The sequence below is a fragment of the Osmia bicornis genome, chromosome 8, assembly GCF_907164935.1.
Source record: "Osmia bicornis bicornis chromosome 8, iOsmBic2.1, whole genome shotgun sequence".
NCBI lineage: Eukaryota > Metazoa > Arthropoda > Insecta > Hymenoptera > Megachilidae > Osmia > Osmia bicornis.
The window spans coordinates 6430980-6452306 of record NC_060223.1 but is presented as its reverse complement, the minus strand read 5'-3'; the positions used below and the strand labels follow the sequence as shown (position 1 = coordinate 6452306).

General features: G+C 39.2%; 1 protein-coding gene across 10 annotated transcripts in view; it reads right to left on the bottom strand.

Moving 5' to 3' along the window:
- Positions 1–12613, bottom strand: part of LOC114877207 (mediator of RNA polymerase II transcription subunit 12-like) — a 204883-nt gene extending 192270 nt beyond the window's left edge. For 6 of the 10 annotated variants that reach the window (XM_029189484.2, XM_029189485.2, XM_029189486.2 and 3 more), the window contains exon 1: positions 11788–12612. The gene's annotated coding sequence lies outside the window, so the exon portion shown is untranslated. Of the gene's footprint in view, positions 1–4261; positions 4395–11787 lie in introns of those variants that run through there. The other 4 variants (XM_029189478.2, XM_029189482.2, XM_029189480.2 and 1 more) reach the window with 2 other exon arrangements.
- Between the last annotated feature and the right edge of the window lie 8714 nt (positions 12614–21327).

The window sequence follows — 21327 nt, the reverse complement described above, 5'->3', positions numbered from 1 at the left end:
GTTTATTTATTTTAGACCGTTCGATACAGGACACGCTAACCCTTCGAGTACGTACAGGGACACAGGTTGATCGTATGGTCAACAATAGTTTCTGATTTTTTTATAATGTTCAATCAATTGTACCGTTTTCCACGACGATCGTGAAAAATCACTATTTTAACCCTCGGGCGGACCATGGAGAGAGACCTGATTTTAATTTATATTTTCTCTTTCATATTACTTTTATTTCCTAAATTTAACACTATTTCTTTAAAAATTATTCTAGGTCACTTCTTTAAATTTGGGCCACGATTGACTCAGGCTTCACTGTTCAAGGATTAATCAGAAGTGTAAGGAATACAAATTTTCAAATGCTAAGGGTTAACCCTTTCACTAGGGCGGAGTTCACTGACGATCGTGAAAAATCACTATTTTAACCCTCGGGCGGACCATGGAGAGAGACCCAATTTTAATTTAGATTTTCTCTTTCATATTACTTTTATTTCCTAAATTTCTTTAAAAATTATTCTAGGTCACTTCTTTAAATCTGGGCCGCGATTGACCCACGCTTCACTGTTCAAGGATTAATTAGAAGTGAAAGGAATACAAATTTTCAAATGCAAAGGGTTAACCCTTTCGCTAGGGCGGAGTTTACTGTTAATATACTGATATTATAATTACTATATACCTTTTCAAATGACAATTTTTTTTTTTTTTTTTTTAAATTAAATTAACGACGTCTAATTAGGTCAAATTAATGTAATTTATTAATTCTAAAAAGTATTTCAAATAAGTCCCACAATAACGAAACTACTAACTATTAAATTTGTTATCGAAATCAGAATAAAGTTTCAACTTAAATACCGTAATGTTTAATTATTAATGGTCGCCAGTGTAGATTGCGCCTACAGGCACGTCTATTTATAATGCCGCCACTAGAACCGCTTTGCCGCGTGATTGTGGTCGATTGTAAAAGTCCAGTGATCCGAATAACCATGCCAATATATACACGGCTGGCGTCATCCAGCAGAGAGTAAACGTGAGAACAAAAAGAAGACAGGAAGGGTAGGGTAAATGATTTTTAACGTTTCCAATTCGCTGCGCTTGGTTATCCAGCTTGAAACGAACGGACGCAAGCGAGCAAGCTCGTTCACGCTTGTTCGACGATTTTTCCTCGTCGTAGCGTTTTCACTTTGAATTCGAGTAAAAATGACCCCCCGTTCAGCGTAACTAGTAATACAGAGACGAAACTTTGGATTCTGTTTGACAAATGACACGATATTTCAAATGTTATGTGGAAATTTTTATTTCGAAAACTTCTGATGTATCAAAAGAATAGAGATTTGGAGCACATCAGAAAGTAAGAAACTGTTCAAGGAGATAAAGAAATCGACGTCCTGTTCTCTATGTAACAGTTAATGTTATACACTTCTGACTGTATTCTGTTTGGATGTTTCAAGTAACATTTGTCATCAAAAGCAGGTCGATCAATGTTGGTCCAGTTACTGAAGAAAACTTTGGAACATTCTTTGTCCATCTACTCGATATAATCCTTTGGATCTAACACATGGTTTCCTTTCAGATACCAGACATTATTTTCCACCCAGTTAAATTTGTTTAGAAAATAAGAATAACGTGAAATAATAGATTGAATTAAAATTTAGCCTCTCTCCATGGTCCGCCGTTCAAGAATTAATGCTACTAAAATGTATTATCAGCACCCAACGCTAAAAAATTCCTACGTTTCCTCGCGTGTACGTAAATACGTGCTGGCAGAGGTAGAGATAATAATAATAATTTCTTTTTCGTTATCAAAATGACAGAAGACATTGATTTATAAAATATGCGAGCGTCAGCGAAAGCCGTATGGCGAAGATTGTGAAAGCTGACGCCACTGAACGTCTCTGGAGCCTAAAAACACGGAATTCCTGTTGACAAAAAGTATTACCGCTCGTTCGTCTTTGCATATGCATCATCTGGCATTCCGATGTATCGCGATGCTATCGTTAAACTTAGAAACTTTCACGAACTATTCGTTTCTTTCATTAACACGCTACTGTCGCCCGTATCTGACCCCCTCGAGATGTCTTCTGTATTCCACTTGGAAATACTTGGTTATTTATGGAGGTACCCCTATTAATTGCGCTAAGTAAATTGATCATCAAAGGAACAAACTGCAGAGAATAATTTCCAACTTTAATAATTATACTATACTTTTACTATACTATTTCTTCAGATATTATTAAGAACATTGTTTAGAAAAATGACATTTTTGCAAGTGTTCCTAATTTGATAACCAAGTGTTATTGCACCGCTTAACTTTGATGGGAAGAAAAGGATAGAAAATGATCAATTATGGTGTTACACGTCAACGATAATCGATTGTTATTGTCCTACACCTGTCATAATGCTTCGCCGTGAAAATACGTGTCAAGCTCGGTGAATGCAGATCGATGGAAGGATCTACGATGGTAAAGAGACCTTGAAGCTTTTATTGCTCCGCAGGCAGAGGTTTTCCCTGCAAGGTACCTCTTCCTTCTATGCCCGCTGCACAAAAGAGCACAATTCTATGGAGGTATACCTGCTACCCGACAATCTTCTTAAAAGGCTAGCAAGAGTCAAACATCACGGAAAAGTAGAAAGCGAGCTCCCCGGTTTTGATTTCACTAGGAAAACATTTCAGACGACTGTATTGTTAAGCCTGCGGTCCCTTCTATTGACTCCTCCATTGACTTCCATCCACAATAATGATATCACATCATCTGCACGATTAACGCTATACAACTACTGAATCACTGGAAATGACTAGTTACAGCTATCTTGGAATATAATACATGTTATTAGTATTGATCTTTGGACGGCGGACCATGGAGAGAGACTGGATTTGTATATCATATTTTTACACTAATTCTTTAAAAATTATTCTTCCAAATAATTATTCTAACATTTTTCATTATTTCCAATATTTTTTTAATTAAAAAATGCATATTCCATATTATTATCATTTCTACTAAACATACCGTGATCAATTGTTTCTAAAAGCAAAACAACATCGACCTATTTTTGCATAAGCCCGCCTTTTCCAACTATTTAACACGAAAACAAATGAAATTTTCCCTGGCCAACTAAGGTGAACGAGCAAACTTCCACAATAAGGTTGAACGTTATATTCTACCAGTTTGAGGTATTATCAGCTGAATAGAAAACAATGGCGATATTGATCGACGATTCGAGGGGATCGGTTCGAATTAGACCATTTTAATACGCGAATGTGTACCCGCGCTTTTCAGATTTAAGTACCCACGAATAAGTTATCGTATTCAGTAAGATTTCATGATAAGAGCTATTTCAAACGATGTCTGATAGGTAAAATGTTAACTCACAAACGACGAATCCGAGTTACTTATAGAATTTAAGATAATCGTCTTGCATAAGATAATTAAACAGAATTGCTGTAATTAATTATTGAACAGTAATACTAATTTCATTGTATCATGAAAATCGATCCAATTTAAAAATATATTCTTAAAACGTCGTAATAAAAGAAGCTCTGCCAACTTTAAATTAGTCCAAACTTTAGACTTCTAAAATATACGTACGAAAAATATATAGGGTGCTCCAGAAAATACAAATTGCAGAATAAAAGATCTTTTAATCTTTAAGAAATTATTAAATAAATCGAATGAATAGAGTTCAATGAAAAAATAAACAAAAAAATGATAGCAATAAAATAAAAATAAGCTTTCAAAAATGTTATTCTGCAATTTCGATTTCTTTTTATTACTTGTAGAATCGTGTTAACACGATACACCCGGTATTTATCATGAGGTTACATTAAGAAAAGCATGCGCATCGTGGCGTGTCGCAACGCAGTATCATTTTCAGTAATCTCGAGAATGGCACTGCTATCCCCCACAGTTTCGGTAGAAACGGCCAGGTAATTAGACTGAAAATATTCTTCGTCGAAACGAGTTCCTATGTTCCAGCATTTTCAGAATCGAGAGAACGAGTGGCACTAATTATTACTGCGAATTTTTTTGCAAAATAAGCTGAATGCCTTTAAAATATTAATAAAACGCGACCAGACAGAGGCCATTAAAAAACAAGAGCAAATAATTCAACCACTAAACAGTACTTCATATGTGATTATAAAAATAAAAAAAATTAAAAGTTACTATTTTTAATCCACATTATAGCGCATTGTACTAAATAAACCTATTTGTACCATGACGATCAACCTGTCAATCACCTTATCATAATTAAAAACCTATCATAAACTAACCTGTTATGTTCGTCGAGTCGTGCCAAGCGAGAACAAAGGTAGAACCTCAACACGTGGAGTAAAATTAGAAGAGTAGGTGGGGACAACAATCATCACCAACACAATTAAAGATACACTATAGACGCGACGCGAAGTACCGTCCTACTCCGAGTCTAAACGGGGACTGAGAAATGGTGGGGGAAGGTCCGCTATCTGTCCCCCACTGCTTGGGATCTGACGCGCATGCGCACTCGATACATCGCTCTCGCTGGGCATTATACATATCCTGATTGAACAATGTGACATCATATGGCAACGAAGTTATGTCATTTTTACACGTAACTTTAACATTAATTATTAAATTAAAGATGGAGGTTTGTTGAGCCTATTAATTAGAAAATATGAAAATCATATTACTTCTTATTTGGAATGAATAGTGAATGATGAAAACTGAGCATCAAGGGACTTGTTTTCAATTTAAAGAAATGAAATATTTAATATGTTAAACTAATTGAAATTTGTTTATATAAACTTATGAATTACTTATGAAATGAGTTGATATAATTAGTTATAAAACTGTCGGCGGATATCGTCAGTGGGTGGAATGATAAAAAAACCGGTGGGAAAGCAATTTGACGCCACAGAGTAGATGCATCGGGACGCTTTGAAGCCATAAATTTGTACGGAAGGGCGAGGGCGCGACTACGGAGAGAGGCAGCCGTCCAATCGGACGTTGCGCTCGGCTTGCTCGTTCATGCATTTCAACGCTTGCAAATCATTCATTCTGACTCATTGTCGAGAAGTCGGCCGCTATACGCGCACTGTCACAGCGCAAAATGCTCTCAACGATGAAATTTCATGGAACATTCTCTGCACAACCGTGCCCTCGTACACACGATCCCCACCGACCGTATGCCCTTGAATATTTATCGTTTTCTGTGAAATCAAATTCTATCGCGATGAATGTACCATCAGCTCGTGGCTAGTTCGATAGGAAAAACAAAATTACCATCGGTCCATCGGTTTTCAAATTAAAACCTCCAACAACAGTTTTCTATCCTTCCCCACTGAAACGCTTCTGTTGAAATTAACAGCACCGTTTTAGGAATTTTCATATTTTTATCCCGTTACAAAAACGTGGATTCCCGATGTTCCATAAAAATGAGCCAAATTGTAATTTCAAAACGGTAGAAGATTCAAACAGATACTTTGTATCTGAAACAAAAGAAACTGTGCAGATTCATTTGGAAAAGATTTACCATTTAGACCTTGAAATCTTTGAAACACCTCCACTCTCGGAGTCGACACATGCATCATATTACGATGCACCACACGTGACATCGTTTAATTCTTTCTTCTACCGTTTTGAAGTTATAGCTTGACCCAGTTGCATGGAACATGCTGTATGTACGATTCATTAAAACAGAAGATAAAGGTGTGTACGGGAAATGAAAGTATACGGGAAAAAATAAGATCCCAAATTATTTTTGATCCTATCCGGATGTATCCCAGGGACGTAAAACAACAATGCATTCTTAGATACCACTATCAGCGATCAGTCTTACAGTATAAAGATAGGTCAGCTGTGAAAGAACGAAAGCGGAGAGGCTGAAATATAGAGTATCCCCGGAGATAAAAAGAGGTAAATGGAGTAAGAAACGTCGTATCTTCAATTCTTAACAAATCATCTGCCTACGCTACTGAAAGACGTTCCACTGGAAATGAGAACAATACAGCGGTGCTCCTACACACCATTGTTCCAGTGAGACATTACAGAAACTTGTTCGTCCATTAACGATTATATTTTTATTTCATTTCTCAAGTTTATTAGATAAGATGTAATATCGTTATAAAGGAGAACAGTAATGTTAAAAAAAATGAAGAAAAGTTGAAAACCTCGAGCTTTGTACAATAGTCGCTCGATAATTTACGCTTTCAAGTTCCAAACACGGCTCTTGAAGAAACGGAAAATTATCACGCGTTAATAGAATGCGTGTTCCTTCGCAATCTGTTTACATACATCCGAGTTGAACGCGACGCGCAGAGAAGCCCACACCTGAGGCTGAGCGATGCCTTTGAATTATAATCAAGTTAAATCTCTCTAACTTTTATTTACTTTCCTACTCGAGTCCCCGAATGAAGGTAACGATGAAAAATTAGTTAATTTGCATTCTCGGTGTTGATCAGAGCCGCCCTGCGGAAAGTTTCAGCGAACGAGGGTGGGGAAAGAAAACGTCGCGAGACTATAAGTTGAACGAAGCGTTCGAGTAAAGGGGAACGTTAAGAAGAGCCGTGGATTTTCGTTGATGTATCGTTCCACGGCATATGTGGGGGCTGTGCTTTAAAGAGAGAAAGACGAGGATGGAGTCGAGCGACGAAAGGAAAAAGCAGAGAAATATTTGTAGTTACGTTGGCGGGTCAACGCCACCTATCTCTCCCTCACGGGAGCAGCCTGTCACGAGACTAAAATTAAAACGAGGCGCACCCACCCCGCCTACGCGTACAGTGTACGACGTGCACCAACACGTACAGGATGCTCGGAAACGTTCAGGGACAAAGACGAGGAATCGACCTTAAGGCTTCGGAGCTTTTTCTCCCTTTTTCATTCCCATCGTTAACACCGCCGCGCCGGTTCCCGCTTTATGCTTTTAACCTCGACAATTGCCGCCCTTCAACGTTACGTGCGTCCCATGAATTGCGTTGTTGCTCCCTATCACTCTCTCTCCCCGTTCCTCCGCTTTCTTTCCTAAGCTTCTATTAACAGCGTCAAGCTACACCGCATTCTTCGTTCACCCACACAGAAATACGATATAAAAGTCCCTAAGACTCGACCTTATCAATTGATCACGGATCAATGATCTCTGTACAATAGAGCAACCGCTCGATAATTCCTCGCTTTTCAGCCTCTAAAAGGAGAGGAGTCGATTGGCTATCCAGACGAATCATACGGCGACGAATTATCGAGCGGCCACTGTACCGATGCAGATTTTCGCATGGGCCAACTGCAGAATGCTCCGTTTAAAAGCCTTACGCTTATTCATATGGGAACGTTCGCCGTTTACGACCGCGTGAGCCTCCAAGGTGGAGGTAGATGTTCCAGGAATTGACCGGTGTTATCTGATCCGTGCTCGTTCGCCTTCGAGCGCGTCGTCGACGAGAACGAAACGGTGCCCGGGACCGACAAAGACACTCGTATGTACGGAATTACATACTGTTCTGTAATTTAAGTTAAGATTACTCGAATATAATCGAGTTCGGTATCGTTTTACATAACAATCCCGACGATTCGATTCGTGTAACCTAATAACGATCCAAGGAAAAGCGTATGAATTTAGGATATCCGGCCAATTATCGAACCGCTGCTTGCTATAGTAGAACGACAGATATACGAGCCCAATAATTATTTCAGTTCATTATCGTGTAAAAATTAATGTTCCTGTTGGTTAAATCTATCCATATCGGAAAGGCTGCGATTTAAAAAAAAAATTGAACCTTTAACCCTTTGACTGCTGAGTACCATACGAAATAAGAATTAAGTCGGTGAAACTTATTTTTTCTCCTCTCTTTTCATTATTTTATCACATCATTATAATCTGGTAATATACATTGATAACTTCGATTATGAGTAAGACATACAAGAAACAAAATGTGCACCGGCAACTTTCACCTGACGCATACGTGCGTCCATAGCAGTCAAAGGGTTAAAGAAAGATCCCTCCATAAAATATCTGTCTGGAAACTCGTTCTTCAACGATCGAACGAAAGTTTTCCTGTAACGGCCGCGAAATCGCGTAGGTTATAGCGTATGTTTGGCCTAGAAGAGTAGGCCGACGACAGAGTGGAAATATGTAGCACGATTAGAAGGACACATTTTCCATGACGTCGCGTGCGAGCGGTCGGACGATCCGTGAAACGATTTACGACTTTGTGAACCGTGCACCGTTATAAATCCTTTCAACGAACGAAAATTCGTCCGCGTACCGTTTGGCGGAATTGTAAATTAACGACACTTGATATAAATGTGGATTTTATTGGCAAACGACCAGAGAAACAAGAAACCGATATAAATAGGATTTTCTTCGCTCGGATATATACATACACGACGAGTTACCGAGTTTTGTAACTCTATACAGAGAATTTTCGGTCCGGTTTTATTTTCGTTGGATCTTTATTTTCGTTTTCCCCGAGTTGGACCGTGACAAAAACGTGGAAACGCGGCAAAGCTTCGAGGAAAACTAGAACTTAACCGCCCGCGTATATTATCCGGGATAATTTCGACATCGTTACGTCATGCAGTCCATAATACCGGTTTCTCTTTATTCCTACCTCACTCGACGTAATACGTATCCACGCTGGCTAACTCCACCATTCCGACACTATACATCTCTATAATTTATCGCTTCGTACGATGAAGAAAGTTTCGAGTATAGTTGGTAATAACACGTCAGGTAATTATGAAAATGGTACGCAGGAGAAAAATTATGTCGCTCAATATTCGTCGATTGAAGTTGTCAACTCCGAAATAGTACAGGTTTACTTGGTGACAATATTGTACAGTGATTAGAAAAGTGGTGTAACGAAAATTGAATTTTCTCCATATCCATATAGGTACAGTAGCTCGGAAAAGTATTCCTCATAGGTAAGAATACCTCATTTAAAATTGGACCAAATGATTTGAGGATTTTTCAGAAGTTATACAAATTAATTTAAGATATGTGCTTTTGTCGTTTTAAAAAATTACAATTTGTTGAAATCGTGAAAGAAAATAGTGAAGGATAATTTTATAATGAAAATAACTTATGTGTGTGCTGAAAATTTCATCGAGACCGGTCAATGCACTTAGAAGTTACAAATAATTAAAATTTCCGAAAATTGCGACTTTTCATCTAACAGGAACTAGTCATGTATCTCTAATTTTTTAATGACCACAAAAATATAAGATTCAAATTCTCCAAAAATATCCATTGTATAAGTGTTCAAATATCTCATCCTCTATTCTTTTAGATTAAAATCTATTGAATCTATTTCAGATCGAAATTCCTCCGAGAATTTATAGAATGATTCAGTAACGATAATTCATTTCAAGTTTTCATAAATAAAACAGAATTCCTTAATATAGTAGAACATTAATTCGAAACTTTTTTCATCGGAAACTAAGCTATTATTAGAGTCACGGTAATCGACATGCTGATGTCATAGGATAATTACCACTAATCACGGAACAACTGTTCACACAGTGTTTGTTAATGTAACGTCATGTCCGAATGAATAACAGAAATTGCTTAATCTTCAAATACTGAAATTCAACCTTCGCTCAACCTGCAATTTCTGTTTTTGTTTAGGACGAGCTGGGTCCTCTAGTTTTATTAAAAATATTAAGTCTACCTTGCTGCATACTTTTAACATAATTTTATGAAACAAGAATTTTAATGGAATACTTATTTTTATGAAGATAAGAAGAAGCCAGACCCACCTGGACCTCCTACAAAGCTACTCCAATGTTTCTAACGTGTACTAATGAAAGAACGGTTTATATTTTACCGTCCATTCATATTTTTCTTTGTAACCTATTTTTTGAAATGCACGGAATCCACGCGTCGCCGCATAGGTGTGACTTCCTGTAGACGTTGTAAACAAGTGGAAACAAGGACATGGCGTTTAAGAAGGGTTCGCGGTATATGAAGTAGTATAGTGTAAAGGTTCAATAGGATAACAGAAACCGAGGTCAGAATGTTAGTGAGACACGCCCACGAAGGTACTGTAATTTGATGCGTTACCTTCCATACTGATACCTGAGAGATGCAATGGTATTTACAATAGAATTCCTTTGACTTCTTTCACACCTTTCTAATTGATAGATATGGGTGTCCTAACTCAGTCTAACTTTGGTTCAAAATGATAGAAGATAGAAGGAAATGAATTTCATTAGGGAGAATTAAATGCCCTTATATGGGGTATCACGTGATGAGTGTGAAAATTATTATACTTCAACTCTCGAATCATTCAAATAAAATAGAACAGTCATAAAATTGTCTAAAAATTAACCATTTGTAGCTCTCAAAAAAATATCATCTTAACCCTAGGACAGCGGACCATGGAGAGAGCCCAAATACTAATTTAATCCTATATTTTATATTCTAATCTATTCTTTTAATATAAGAAATTTTTCATTTAGAAATGATATATTTTACTTTGAGTCACTGCTGTTCTACCTAATAATGTTCAAAACAAATTGGAGTGAAATTCCTCCAAATACATTAAAGTACCATAATCGCGGTGATTATAACGATAACGGTTTACAATCTTGGAATTATCAACGAAACTTTATTACACGTGTATATTGCTTGATTGGTAGTCCATGCTTATCGCATACCCGACAAATTTTCTTGAAAATTTGTATCGATGGCTAATGAAAAATGAACGCGGATAAGATAAAGAAAAACGTAATTCGATCGTTGGTGAAAATACAGTGTATTACAGGTAGATGCTTTAAAGGTAATTAGTTTTGCGAATGTTCTTCTCACGCATTATATTATCTCGTTTTAGAAACGTGCCCGGTACAAGTGATGCATCTATATCAGTAACCACGAGCCCTAGGGGCAAACCGGGTTTCCCGAGCCGTCTGCGGTGTATTTTTGCTCGCGGAAGGAAAACTCCTAGGGAATTATATCGTCGAGCACTTTGTCGTAAATCACGGGCAAGCTTAGTCATTAAATAAGATTTCCAGCGTGAAATCAGCGAGCGAGACAAAAATTCATGAGAGATAGAAAAAGAAAAATGAAACTTCCGAATGATACCGAACACCCGTTCAAATGTATCCGAATAAAAAATTAACCGCGCCACGGATCGTTGCTCCGAAACGTTCGAACCGACGTGAAGTTAACGTCACGTGGTTGATGCGATACGATCACGTGATTTTAATTCGTACATTTTAAAGATGACACAGATGTCGATAAAAGTCGAAAGTGAAACGGTCGACGGTAAAAGGATGAATTTATAACGATTATTGTTTGGCCTGGGATTTTTTTTACGTTTCGATGGTAATGAAGAAAACAACGATATCGAGGCGAATTTCAGATGACAGATGTACCGCCGAGTCGAAAGTTACGATTATGTATCGACTGCGTTCGATAACGTAAAGTATGCAATGCGAAGCAACGATTAATCGAATGTCGAAGTTCATCGAGTATTCGCGTAAAAAAACGTGACAATTTCGATGAGTCGACGACAGACGATAACGTGAAACCAGACCCGGATGAGAAATTAAATAAAATGATTCCTTCGAATAATCAGCATCGCTGGTGATTAATGAAAACAATGAAACGGAACGGCGTCGTTTTTTGCAACGGCGTAAAAACGCAATTATGGAAACGATGACGTCACCGGGATGACGACGTGAACCGTAATACATGTCGATGCATACAGCACAGCGCCCACGCGCGGGCAATGGCGTGTACGACTTATTGCTTTATAGCTATGCGCGAACCTATATAGATGTAAGCTTACACGTTCGTATATATCGTAAAATAGAGAGAGGTCTGTACTACCTTGCGCCGGAACACGCGGAGGTATCAGCCGCGATCTCGCCGTGATGTCGGTCACCGTGACAGGTTAGGCGGTCGGTGAGCCTTCCTTCGTTGCTTCTTGAAAACTTGAAACTTCTCTCACTGTTGTAACGAATAACACACCAAGGAAATATATATATATATATCTTATTTGTCAGCACTTATTCCGTCGATGACACGATTTGCTCTTTTAACGTGTGACATACGAGCTCGAATATTGAAACGGTGCACTTGCTCTCTTTCTCACTGAACGTCGAGAAATGGCAGAAATTCTTGTACTCTCACTGTACTGTTCCGGTTAATCAGCGGGATCGCGACACAAAACCACGGTAAAACTTGTTTTCACTTTTAACAACGTTGGCCCGGATGCATGCTGAGCTGCTCAACACCGTTCAAACTCATAATCAGCTTACTCGATTCACAGGGTCCCTGGTTATATTCGTATATTCGCTCGCGTATTATTTATCCTTTCTACAAAGCCGCTGCTATGTGAACCACGCGCGACTGGACGACTATTGCGAGGGCAATAACGACGACGTACTGCGTGTGCGACGATGACGGCGGCAGTAGGCAGCAGCGGCGACGGCGGCGGTGGCGGCGGCAATGGCGACGGTGAACGACGATAGACGACGTCGGAGGGACCGGCTGATGGAACGGGGCAAATATATGCAGCTGACGGAAGCCTCGATGCGATTTTGTAAGAGGGTGAAAAGATAAGGCGAGCAATGCTGGTTAGGCGACGGGATTGCGACTGCTTGCTGCTTGCTTGGCTAGCCGCAAACGGGGGCCTGGCGCGACACCGACTGTCCGACGGCAGCGCCCCCTCACCCCTCTCCTTCCACCCCCCACCTCGTTCATCCCACCACTCATCTATTCCCTGCCCGCCTTCCACCTTTCTTACTCTTTGCCCTACCGCACGCACACAACCTATTTCTTCTCCTTCTCTCTACTTTTCTCTTTCCCGCTCCTGAACATCTCCTTGCTCCATTTCATTCGTTCTTTAGTATTCGCTTTCATCTATCTCGCTTAGTCACACCTACGATCCTACGTTTCACGCATTCTCCCTCTTTCTCTCTCTCTCTACCCTCCCACCTCGTGCTCGTCATTTATCTCTTTTCTTTCTTTATTCAACGCGCAATGCCTCTTTCCTTCTCTTTCTATCATCTATCGCGCAACTATGCATCCTCTAATTCGAACTTCCCTCTTTCTCTCACCATTTCTCCTTTTCATTCTCTCTCTCTCTCTTATTCCTGTTCCCTTGGCTTTATCATTCTCTCTTTATCTTCGTTGAATCTGCCGACTGTCTCCCTTAATCGTACGTACGAACTTTCGATACACACACCATCGCATTCTCTCAGTCTGTCCTCGTTCGATCATCATTTATCTTCCTTTTTCCTCCTTTCCCCGACTACGTGGAGCCAGGAACCCTTCCCCCGCATAATATGAGTCGCTCGTCTCGCCCCTCGTTGCAGCCATGCGGCCGTATACCATGCCACGTCGCCGTCACCGCCGCCGACGATGAGGCACCAACCGCCCCTCTCCATGGCTCAATAAGCGTTGTTCGGACGCATGCGCCGCTTCGATCCCCCTCCATTTCTCGATCCTCCTCGTTCCGTCTCTTTCTCTCCTACCAGCTGGCGACCCAGCCTGCTTACCTTGCTGGAGAACCGGCAACGGAGTTAGGTTAGGTTTGGTCGCGCATCGCCCGCTGACTATCACGCTTGCCGCGGCTTGGAAAGGGTTAGTCAATTTCTCTTTCTCACTTTTTCTTTCCTCTACCCTTCTCGTTCCTGCCTACAGGGAACAGAACTTCCAACGCGTGTACTGTACATCGGCGTAATCTTGTTTCTCCATGCGTTCAGGCGCACAAGACAGCAGTGGAAGAAAAAGATCGGGATGGAAGGAAGGAGTAAGGAGCTTAGCGTGATTCGAGTAAAATTCTTTGCGTTCGATGCCGATACCCTTTCCGCTACAATGCATAACGTAGAATGATACCGACGTCCACAATAGCGATACATCTATTTAATATCCTTGACCGGGCTCGTTTCAATCTTTCGTCTACCGATCGATTTCTACCGTCACCTTGATGAAACTCACTTTCACGCTTTACCGTTAACGGTTAAAACATAATCGGTGAATCGTTGAAAACAGGGTGAAAGAACTTCTGGCGCATACTGTACACCTGCTTAATCTCATTCCCTCCGGTGTATAGGATGGAAGGGGGCAAAGTGACAGTGCGCGAGGGAGGCAACGAATGAGATCCGTAGAAAATTCTTTATAGTGACGCCGATGGTCGCTGTGTGCTACGGTTCGCAGCGGGAAAAGATCCCGGTGTCTGATACAGAGGGACCGTGCATATCGTTTGCACGAATATTTCTACGGTACATTGTACATACGTGCATTCTGTATGTACATACTTATCACGACTCGTTGTCACGATTCTCTCTTCGACTCCCTTTTGTATTTTCGAGTTACTGACTTTACATTTACTTTCAAATAAATCATCTTACGATATTTACCGTAACCGCAGCCGCACGTTTCGCGAATGGTATAACTATAGCAATTTTAAATTTATTTAATAAATTATGGAATAATAGTTATAAAGAAAAGTCTTTTAGTATTGAAAATGTCGATTAACTCCTCCGCGTGTTACGGATATCTTCGGTTTCAAACTCTTTCTTCAGAGATCCTCGATACTAACAGCGGAACCGGAAGTACACCCTTCTCGTCTCACTGGGTCTGATAAGAGGAACAACTGCTACCTATACACACAAACGTACTTTATTTTCCGTTTCCGAAATCGTTTGAACGTGTTGGATCGATAGAGAAACATTTTAACAATTTTTCAATTAATTTTCTAAATTCATTAGTAGCGTTAATTGATAAATTACCGTGCAAATTTTCTCTGTTGTTACATGTTAAATTATCTAACGTAGCACCGAGAAACGAAGAACTCGTTTCCAATAGTATATCGTGGCAATTCGAACGTGTGTTCGTATACATAAATAAAAAAGAAAATAGAGAAACAGAGGCCGCTAAGGTGTGATACGAAACGTCGAGGGATACAGGCTCATATTTCTCGTGAAACTGAACCGAATAAATTTTTAACAAAAATTGCTGACTCGCTACATTACGCTGCCGTTCTCTTTACAGCTACTCTGCTGCTATCTTTTCTTCTTAGTACCCATTCCTCTCCCTTCAAGTGTTATCGTGCTGCCAAATATACGAGAGAATAGTCGGGAGAAATTTATATGCATCCTCGATTCTGTAGATAGAGAAATTTCAAGAACCTTTTTACAATTTATCGAAGGAAATTAACGAAGTAAAGTCGTTAATGCAATCATGGGTTTCCTTCGTAGCAATGGTATCATTGTAACCGCAGACCGCGTAAACGGAAGTGAAATACACTTACAGATATATTTTAATCTCATCTAATTCTTATTTCAAAAACATTATCTTCCAGTTTGTTTTATTTAAATATTTTTAATTGAGAAATAAGAGAAGTTTGCGGTAGGTCTTTGGACTTGGGAGTTGTACCAAGGTCCCCGTCTACTCTTATAATAATTAAAATCATCAGATTTGTAATTGGTGCTTAGGAAAGCCGACAAATTGTAAGAAACGTACCGTTTAACGACGCTGGACCGATGCTTCTGACAGCATTCCGGTAAAACAAGCATCATTACGCAACCAGTCATCGGTTTTTTTGAAAAGAAGAAAGTTTCCCTCGGTACCATTGTGTTCCTCGCAAAGGTGAAGCTAATGAGCGGGCGCTTTTATACACGGAAAGAGAAGAGAAAAAAAGAAGGGAAGGTAGGAAACAGGCGAAACGAAGGGCCGTGGACGGGGTGGTAGGGAAAAATTTTCAACGGTGTAAAGTAGAAATAGGAAAAGAGCGATTCGATCTGTTCACCCTCGGAACCATTTCATTCCAGGACCACGGCGGAGGATCCTCCGAATCGAGAGAACAAGCGTAACGGCGAGCGAACGAGGAGAATGAAAGGAAGGAGAGAATAAAAACCCCCTCGAGGTTCGACTCAGCATCCCACGATATCTACATCTATTTTTGGCCACGGTCAGCTGTAGTTGCACGGCATTAGCATAATGAAGACAGTTCGTCTCGTCTCGTCCTCTTGGCCAACGCGTGCCTACTCTCTTTCGCTTACTATGCCACATTACACGTGTACACACACGTACTCAACCTTTCTCTCCGTCTATCTTTTCGTTTATCGCTTTATTCGTTCCTTTTTTCAACCGTTTATACAGGACGCTTCAGAAGACGATGAAAAATTTTATTCAGGAAATGAAAAGAATTTGAATTTAATCTAATTTTCGAATGACTTCACTGGCTAAATAAGAAATCCTTGTGATGCGATTGTAGAATCTCGGTAGGGGTCAAGATTGACCCGGACACCAGCATCTGAGTAGGAACGCAGTTTGGGAATGAGGTGAACGTGTAGGGGTGAGGGGTCGAATAGCTCGAGGAAAGGAGACAGCAGAGGTGGTCAGGAAAGAGAAGAGGAACGATGACAAAGCAAGAAGGGTGCTGCTACAAAGAAGCAAAAGAGGAGAAAACCTGCTCCAAGACAACGTACTAACGATACAATAAGATAACAAGCTACAGGGAGGGCCCTGACTTTCCTGGATAACTCGACGCCTGTTCCTCGAATTTACTGTATAAATGTTAGGTTGTTTCGTGATAAATATCGGTTTAATTTAATTATTTAATTATCAAGAATAGTTAATTTTAAAATTTCAAATTTCTGGCTCAAGAAAATAATATTTTTTCATTATTTTCTCTTAATTATTTCAGTGTATCTAATTTATAGTGCCTGATATCGATTCCAGATTGTTTATTTTATATTGTAAATGGATATTACATTTACCACGAACAACCTGATCTTAACAAGAAAACCTTTTACTCGTAATCCTGTCGCAACGATCAAATTGACCATTATTCCAAGCGTGATCGTATTATTGGTATCCTGTGAAAATGTGTATTCACCGTAATAACCATAACTCCGAGTGTTAACGGGCGTCATCGAAGAAATTGCGTGCTCACGTCTTCTATAATTGAATTAATCGCGTCTGTTTGCTCCTTTGTGTACAGTGTGTGACACATAAGTCCACCCCTACGCCGATTTACCGGAGACAAATTAATAAGACCTCTTTGATATTTTCGTTGCTTCAACACGTAACCAATAATTGGTATCCTCCTCCAATCGTGATCTTCCAATAACGTTAGATTAAAAGAAATCTTTGACTTTTGCTAATTTTATTAAACCCATCAATTATGTTGAATATAATTAATGATAGGGGGTATCGTTTGCCTTTGTCAGCTTCTTCATTAACAGACTTCAAAAACAGTTTCTTTCCCTGACGGAATATCTTATTGTCAAATTCCTAAAATTTTTTCTTTCCAAACGTACATCGGATATTAAAAACAGCTGCTTTAAATAGATATTTCGTGTAAACTGTTTCAGGCATCGAAGTGTTAATTTGATTAGTAGTTTAGGTTGGTTTGCGAGTGATGAACGATCCAGTTATTAATCAATTTGAATTACGTTGAAGATGATCGATTAATCGACGTACACTTTACACGATAATTAAGCGGCTGGTCTTGAAGCTGGCAACAACGTTTACTCGTAAATCTACATGTAATAATCATTTATCGTATCAAGCTGCCTGAAAGAAAATACTATGAAATTCAAAATTGAATCAAAATCGGGCCTCTCTCCGTGGTCCGTCGTCCAAGGGTTGAATATACTGTATATACAGAATTCATAGAAAAGCGAACGTACACTGAAAGGATAAATAACGTTTGCCATTGCGAACACGCCAGGCTTCGACAGAAATTGTTCTCGCTGCAGTCACGTACGGCCCTCGTGTCGGAACAACATAAAAATGTAATTACTCCTGTCATGGGGAACGAGCTCGAGAAGACGGCAAAGAAGAGGACGAGGTCGGCTGAATTAAAGGAAGGACGTGATATTTAGTTTGCCGATGAAGCAGAGATTCATAACGATAGATAAATTTTCGAGAAATAATATTAACCCTAGAAGGACGTAGCTTTCATTTTTATATTTCTCGTCAGGGTTGATTTCTTTTTTTATTTCTTAAAGCATGGATCAATGATGACACGACATCGGATAAGGAAGGATTAAATCTAGTGTCATACCTTCGAGTAATATTTCATAAAGAATACAAGTCGAGGCACGATATAAGAAATTATAAAGTTTGTCATCGAAGGAATTAATTGAACAAAGTCTTAATTTAAAGAGTAAACAATGCGATGGCTGCATAGAATCGATCGCGGTTATTAGCGATAATTTGCTCCGGGTATAATTAATTCCCTTGATTCTGCTACCGCCGGTAGGAAAAAGAAAGTTAAGAGGGCTGAAGTAGTTTCGATCGATGCGACGGACTTTCGTGTAAATATTCAGTAACCACTCCTTCGCTTGATCATTATTCTGGAAAAGGAAAAATTTCAATATTTTATCCGGAGAATTTTCTTACCAGCAAGCATTTTCCTTCAATTTTTGGTGTGCCAAGAATTCAACGATCCAAAAAGGGATTCTAAAAATAAAATGCGAATTGGGTTATATTTCCTTTATTTCCATGTATTTTCAATTATGGTCAGGTCAGTTGGTTTTGCTGACCACACTGGAATTTTTAATTACTACACCCACTGTATAAATTGCAGCGTTAATTTTAATTGTTAATGCAGCGTTAATGTTTGTTAATTTTAATTGTTAATTTTCTGGTCTGGATAGGATGGTTTTTAATGTTGACGGGAACGTTAGACGATACGTGAAAGATTCTGCTGAGATTGTTGGGGAAAATTGATGAAAGATCAACTGGATGGGAAAGATTCCGATGTTCATCGAATCTAACGATATCAACCCCTCGAAGAGCGCGTGAAAGGAATTAATATTAGCAAAGCTACTTTGTTTTTTCTTCACGTGAATCGTATCTTCAGAATCATCCTTTCGTTAAAATATCAAAGACCGATGGAATTTCTTTCGACTTATTAACACTTATTTTCCTAGTTATCTTATCTAAAATAGACACCCTCGATTAATCCAATGAACGGATTTATTTAAAACGAAAACACTTGTTTCGTTTCGTTCGGAATATATGTTCTTTTCAATATTGTACGAGTATCAGTTTTATTTGGGAAAATTTTATCAGCGACAATTATTCATCATTGTCGGTATTATTTCGTTTTGGGTACAGTTTTTCATGTAAATTATCAAATCGTGAAAGTAAAACACATTTGTAGTAAAAAAGTATCAATCGAACGCATAAGTTTCGTTTTGTGTTTTATTTATTGTTTCATAAAATCTGAATCCCTTTGGCGAAGAGAGGATTAAAATTTATTTACAAGATAGCAAAACAATGTCGACGGTAACGATCAATTTGATTGAATAAATGTATGTTTTTCGAGCCTGTCATTTATCGTATTCTATGACACGTAAATGGACTTGCGGGGTTTTCATCGAATTTTTTCCGGCAATTAATTAGAAATCGCGACCAATTTGTTTGACTGACGATAAATATCGATACGAATGTCCAGCTGTTTTACTCGTCCACAGTACTCGATGAATTAAGAAGTTACTACATTCCTCGACAGAGATTTGATTTCCGTTCACGTGGTCGAAAAGATTACCGATACTATCCTAGCAGAGGTCTAACGAGATCAGCAGCAAGAGTAGACACGTGGTGAGAATAAATTTTCCACAAAGACGTTCTGTCATCCAGTGTCATCGGGCTCCCAAATGCGTTTACGATAAGACCGACACGATTTCGAGGATTCCTGCCAGGAACGAGTGGAACCGTAGCCTTACTTCGTTTGTTCGTTCATGGGTACCACGGATCGATCGTAATTTCCGTCAGTGACTCACGAAAAAGAAGAGGGACTCAGACCCGTCTATGTATACGTATATAGTATACATGCAACGTGGGAGAAAAGACACAGGGTGAAACGCGAGGGCTGACTAATCGCGAAGCTAAACTACCGACAACCCCCTTCTGATTACCAACCGTTTTCTTAGAATCGCTCTACGCTTCTCCTTGTCGATTTTGTATAGGGCGTTCACGAATTAAACGATCAAACTTTGCCGGAGTGTGTTCTATGAGTGGAAAGAACACGAGAATGGTATACCGTAAACGTACGAACCGAGGAATTACGGTGAAAGTTTCGGAAACGAGGAAATTAGAAGTAGAGGCATCAAACGAATATAGGAATGAAGAAACCCGAAGAAGAAGTAATCCTCTTTTTAACTGTTCAAAAATTGGTAAGCATTGATGGAGTAATTTTGACAAAATTCTAGAACTACCAAAGGGATCAAAATAGACTTAAGGTTCCTTATTTTAAATTATAAAATTTATTCAAATATTTTTGTTCAAAAATTGGTAAACATTGATGAAGTAATTTTAACAAAATTATTAGAATCTTCTAACACTAGAACTACCAAAGGGATCAAAATGACTCATTTCAGGTTCCCTATTTTAAATTATAAAATTTATTAAAATATTTTTGTTATATACTAGTTTATGTTTCACTCTTTATTTATTTTATTTTCAATATACATTCAACACTGGTGGTTCCAGTGTCAACTAACAAATCCTCTTGTTTATTAGAGAAGTTACTGTCCAGTGACACTTACTGTCACCAGGAAACTTGCGGTGCGTTAGCATATTTATGAAGGTTACATGGCCGTACATGACCCTTAGCCCGGTGTCTCTGCCCTTTGATCGCTCTCAGATTGCCTCTCGTTTCGGTGGATATTCAAAGAAGAACCATGACCAGTCTCAACGTTAATTCTTTCGATCCGGTTCCTCGAGTTACGCTCGTTGCAGCTAGGTTACTACCCCTCCGAAATGGAGAAAGAAGAGAAAAAAATGGAGAGAAATAGGGGTGTGCTAGCACCTTTATTCATGCACATAATTCCTTGCGGACAGGTTACTGCAGAGGCTGCAAGGCATTTAATATAAATCGAAGGAAGTATCGCTGGTGTCTCCTCGTTCCTTACGATAAGACCAGTTTTGGCGCTACTCCAGTCTCTCGTATCCATCTTATCTTCCCACGTAAAGACGTTGACAGGATTCGAACGAAGCATTAAGCTGTTTTCCGAGCTTACACAGACTCCATTCCGTCTAGCGTCCCTCGATCGAGATTGAACGGAACTTTTCTCGAATGAATTGTAGGCTGAGAAACAGTCCACGATGAATTAACTCGGAAGTAATCAACTCGCTCCCGGGTTAATTAGCTTTCGGATGATGATAGTAGGTCAAATTTGAATATTTTTAAAGAAGTCTAATGTACTCGTTTCTTGACAGGTTTTGTACCCTCTAGATCTGCGGTGAAAGCATGAATTTAATTTAGCAGGAGAAGCTAAACAAAGCGAGGGAAAAACGAAACGAAGGTGTAATAAGCGTTGAGTATTACGCTTTCTCTACGGCGAATTCTATTGTCTAGGCAGGTAATTGATCACTGATTGAAACGACGAACCTGTCGCTCAC